Genomic DNA, 5,782 nt, shown 5'->3' on the forward strand with positions numbered 1-5,782 from the left:
TTTAGGCTCTTTCCATAATTTGGCTATTGTTGAAATTGCTGCTATAAACATATAGGGTACGAGTGTCCCTATGCATCAGCACTCCTGTAACCCTTGGGTAAATTCCTAGCAGTGCTACTGCTGGGTCATAGGGTAGATCTATTTTTAATTTTTTGAGGAACCTCCACACTATTTTCCAGAGCGGCTGCACCAGTCTGCATTCCTCGAGAGCACAAGTCTAAATCAAAGTGTTAGCGGGGTTGTGTTCTTTCTGGAGGCTCCAGAGGGAGGTCTGTATCCTTGGCTTTTTTAACTTCTAATGTTGCCTGTATCCCTTGGCTTGGGGCCCCATTTTCAAAGAGCATCACTTCAACCTTGTTTTTCATCCTCACATTTCCTACCATTCACTCTGATCTCCTCTCTCCCTCTGATAAGAACCCTGTGATTACATTGGGCTTACAAGGATAATCCAGAATAATCCCCCCATCTCAGGATCCTTAATTTAAACATATCTGGGAAGACCCTTTTGCCACATCGGGTAACATTCACAGTGAGCGTTTTTCAATCACCTGTCCCATTTTGCTTCATCACCATTCTGTGTCCCTTCTCACCCTTGCTTAGCACAATGTCTTAAATAGAAATCCTTGCTGAAGAAATGAATGGTTAGTGCAAATGTACACTGTATCCTATTTCCTTTATCAAGAGCCCAAACAATATGATTAATAAAGCTACACAGAGAGAGAGAAAAAGGCAATGCCTTTTTTTTTTAATTTTTTTAACGTTTTTTATTTATTTTTGAGACAGAGCATGAACGGGGGAGGGGCAGAGAGAGAGGGAGACACAGAATCTGAAGCAGGCTCCAGGCTCCGAGCCATCAGCCCAGAGCCCGACGCGGGGCTCGAACCCATGGACTGCGAGATCGTGTCCTGAGCTGAAGTCGGCCGCCCAACCGACTGAGCCACCCAGGCACCCCAGCAATGCCTTTTTGAATGAAAGAAGCTTCATTCAAGCTGATCAAAATTAATGGGAAAGGAGGTAAAATATCTCCTCATACTGGCACTGAGGAGTAAGTCTTTAGCAATATGAAAAATGCTTTAAGTCTGTGACTATTTATATAAACATATATTATACATACGTATATTAGCATTTGATACATATACATGGACTCAACTCACTAGTAACTAAGTAAAATATAAGCTATAAGTCTCCTTGCTGAACCTTGCTTATCAGTTGTCATTCACTCCTTCTCATATGACACAAGCTGCTGAAAGATGGAGCCCATCATGTCATTCTTCTCAGCTTGGTGTCTGAGTGGGACAACTCCCTCTATTTCTGTTCTGTTGGTGCCTTCAGAGTCCCCAGTTCACATGGGCCCTGAGGTTAAAAATAATAATAATAATAATAAAAAGCAAAAATCCCTCCCCAAATGCGTGACCTCCCAAATCCACCAAACTTTGGGACCCCATGGTAATTTTTTCCAGCATTTTCCTCTGCTGATCCAGGACTCACAGGTTGAGGAAATTCACTGTTATGGGCTGTCCAATGTGCTGGCACTCTAACGGCTGACCTGTGGTTTATAGCATTCTTCTCGAAAAACAACATTGATGACTCCAGGATCTTCCAATGATGAGTGAGTATGACCTCATAGGAACAATTTCAATGGGTTTCCTAAATATGCACTGAATGCATCTAATAATTGGATTGCAAACAAATCTCAACTGCAACAAAAACAAAAAACTTTGAGCTTGACTGCAGGTTCTGAAGTGAAAGCTAAAAATATGAAAGGCACAAGTGGTATTTTAGGAAGCTACCAGAAAGAAAAAATAGCAAGAACTTTTTGGCCACAGACAAGTGGTACCCAGGGGTCATCCAACACATAGTGGCCTGGGAATGCTTCAGAGGTGGTGGCCCCCAGGGCCGTGGCTGGAAACTAGGACCAGCTGAGCCATAACAGTGAATCCCACAACATTTCTTGACATCTCAGACCAATACCCTGCTGAGGTAGGCTTTTTTCCCTTGAATTTCAGATCTCCTTTCATGCTTGTCAATTCCAGCTTGCTTTATTCCTGGCTTAGCTTCAGTTTCCTCGTCCATAAAATAATGTTAGAAAAATGAATGAGGATAACTTATATAAAACACATAGCATACCACAGCACAGCAAATCACGAAAAAGTGCTATTTGATTGATTGCTTCACTGATTGATTCACTGATTGAGTCCTTCATTCAAAGTATTCAATACGTACAAGGCTTTCTACTAAGTGCGAGAGATAACCCTGTCCAAAAAGTGATGGTGTTTGCCCTCAGTTATTTCACAGTGTGGATGACAGTTTTTTAAGCTGGGGTCTGTGGAAATGTAAGGCACAGATATTTAGCTTCAGGAGTTCTGTGACCTTGTGAAATCCTAAGCAGAATTGTATTGTGTTCATAAGGGCTTAAGAAAAATTTTCTAGAAATAGAAGTTTGCATCAAACACTCGGAATCCGAGTAGTGGTCATTCTTGGTGTTTTTTGCCTGGCATCACTCTCTTGATAACAGGCCCCATTCTTTCCCTTGGAAAAAGTACAACTTTACCATTTTTAGTCCATATGATTTGGATGGGGCTAATCTCACCACCCGGCTCCAGCAGTGGGCCTGTGACCCAAGCTGTTCCAATCCGAATGTTTAAAAGGCACCCACTTTCCATCAGGGCTAAAAAACTTACAGAACATAAGCCACAGCTGCTACTGACCATCTCTGCCTCCATGTGGAGAAGCCTCCCTGAGATGGAAGCCAACAAGGAAGAAAACCAAGCAGAAATCTGGAAAAGACAAAATTACAGCAACTTTTGTTGGAACACCTTCCTTCATTTAAAGCTAAAGCCAAATCCAGCCTGGGACTTTTTAGTTACATAAAGAATAAATTTTAGTTTTTGGGAAAACCGGTTAGAATTGTCTTTCTCTCTCTCTTCTTCATGAGAATCTTTCTGGCTAATTCAGTTTAAACACTCCTTACAAGGGCATTTGTTGGGATAAGCACTTGGTGTTGCATGTAAGCGATGAACCATGGGAATCTACCCCCAAAAACCAAGAGCACTCTTTACACGCTGTATGTTAGCCAATTTGACGATAAATTATATTATAAATAAACACTCCTTACATACGAACAAAGCCACTGGTTTACTGCTCCCAGATACTAAGCTCTCGATTCTTTGGTTATTGAGTTAGCTGTCTTATTTTGGGGGTCCATTATTTTACTCACCTCCAAATCCAAATTCGATCCCACCATCAGCCTATGGCCTACAATGCCTTCTCATTTTATTATATGACCTCCACATTCTCTTCCTCCCTTTTTCCAAAACATAACAGCAGAGATTATTTTTCTATTCTGATTGGCCCTGAGCCACTTACAGAATCACAAAACCAACATGTAAGTTTCATTCATGGTTTTCACTCACATTTTCAACATGCCAGAATTATTGTACAAATTTTGTCCCAATCAACATAGTTATACTCAATACTCACTGGGCATTCTATCCACATTTGTGAAATGAATGAAATACAGATTTCTCTGTTTCTCTGGAATCTTTCTCTGTCACTCTCAAAAGGAAGAGAAACGACCAAAAGGGAGTTTGATCCCAGGGTCTCACTGGGCACCAATCCCCAGGGCAAGAGAATGTTAACTTCATCCTAACTCAGTACATTGTAGGTCTGAGAGGAGAGTGCACATAAAGTCAAAGAAGTGGGCAGGCCCACTGCAAAAAATCTGAGGCAACATCGAGTTTCACTTTTATGGCACAAATTTTTAAAGGCTACCCTAAGCAATCGTAATACATGTATAGTAAATGAATAAAAAAGAAAGAAAGAAATTTAATATTTGAAAATGAAATCAGTCTGGAGCTATATTTTCTCTCTTTGAAAAATTCATGTATGATGTTTAACGTTATTTGAAGTATTTTTTTAATGTTAGCACAAATTGCTATTTTTAAAAAATTTTTGCAGACAGTTCACTGGCGTTGCAACATATCCTCAAGTGCAAAAATTCCTTGGTGACAAAATATCTAGAAAGGAGGCCACTGGGGAGAAAATACACACACACACACACACACACACACGTTTGGGTTAAAAGGGTGAGTCCATTTGATTAAATGGACTACATTTCATCATCATATGTACATAGTATTTAAAATAAAGAAAAATGTTGCAGGAATAACTGGAGAGATTTTTTTTCTTTGAAGACCTGAATGAACATAAGGTATGCATTTCTTTTTTTTTCTTTTTTTCTTTTTTCTTTTTTTTTTTTTTTTTTTTTTTTTTTTGAGAGAGAGGAGGGTGGGGCACAAGCAGGGGGAGGGAGAGAAAGAGAGAGGAGAGAAAGCCAAGCAGGCTCCATGCTATCAGCTCCAAAATCAAGAGTTGGACACTTAACCAAACGAGCCACCAGGTGCTCCAAGTTGTGTATTTCTGAAGCTATGTTTAAAAAAAAAAGAGTGCCTATGCCCCTAACTGGCAATTCCCTCCCGGCGTGTGGGGCAGGGGAACCAGCCCAAGTTACTGGGCAGAGAAGAAAGAAGCTTCTTAGGAAATCCCTGTGAGCTATAAAGGAAGTGAGGACACAGAAAATGCAGAGCCTCAATAACCCCCTATGAACCACAGAAGCCTCTAAATTTCCATTGGAGGTTTTGAGAGTTGGCTCTAGTGAGAGGTGACAGGTGACACAGAGAGACCAAAAAGAAGAAAAACAACAACAAAGGCCTTTGGGGGAACCTGAAGGAATTGGAGGCACAGTGACAAAATCAGGGGCGAGGGAGAAGCCAGAAGCAAAGATGTCCGGACCCTCCCCTCCCCACTGCACTCAAACTGCGCTCAGGACATTAGGGGAAGGTCCTTCCATCTGCGATTTGAAAGAGAAGTGTAAAAATTCAAGAAGGGGGTGTGGGGAGGAAAGCTTCTTTCAGAAGGGACTTTCCCTTAGCAGTGAGGTTTCAGATCATGTTCTGCAACAGCCTCCTGGCTTGTGACAGCGTTTCAGGGAAATGAGACAACTCAGATGCAAATCACAAAGGAAAAGAAATTCAGCAGCGGCTTGAGAAAACGAACTGAGCCACGCTGAGTCTGACAAGGCAGAGCTTTAAGACAGGGTGAACTCTATAGCAAGTGCCGCCCGGAAAGGGAACAGCAGAGGGGAAGGGCAAACACAGCTCAGGCTTAAATAATTACCAGAGCTTCCATTTATGGACAGCCTACTACGCTCCTCGAGCTCTGCATGCATTCTCTCTTGTCCATAGAGTAGATATCGGGAAACCGACATGATTATCTATCTCCATTCTCATCTATAAAGATGAGAATACACACTCGGAGAAAGTAAGTAGGAAATTAGCCAACATCACCCATTTCCAGGGCCAGGATTCAAACCGAGGCTCATCTGATACCAGAGATCATGCTTTTCCCCTGGACCCTTCTGCCACTAATTCAGGTGACTCACTGTATAAATCACAATCTTCTTTCTACCTACATTTTCCCTTATGACATGGTACAAGTAAGCTTAATGTTAGGTAAGATAGTAGCTTAAAATCCGTTCACTGGTGTGTCTGTCACTAACCAGCTTTTTTTGTGGAAATGGACAACTCATGTAACTTCTCTGAGTTTCTCAGTGTTGTCATCTATGAAATGGGGCCCTGTGGGGGGACTCTCCAGTTCTCAACTGCTGTGGGGCGTTCCTCGTCCTCATATGCCAAAAGAAGGAAATTTCAAAGTTGTGTTTCTTTTTTAACAGAGTATGTGATGGGATTATCATATTCCAGTTCTCTGTGGATAACATACATGT

The sequence above is a fragment of the Panthera onca genome, chromosome B2 (assembly GCF_046562875.1).
Source record: "Panthera onca isolate mPanOnc1 chromosome B2, mPanOnc1 haplotype 2, whole genome shotgun sequence".
NCBI lineage: Eukaryota > Metazoa > Chordata > Mammalia > Carnivora > Felidae > Panthera > Panthera onca.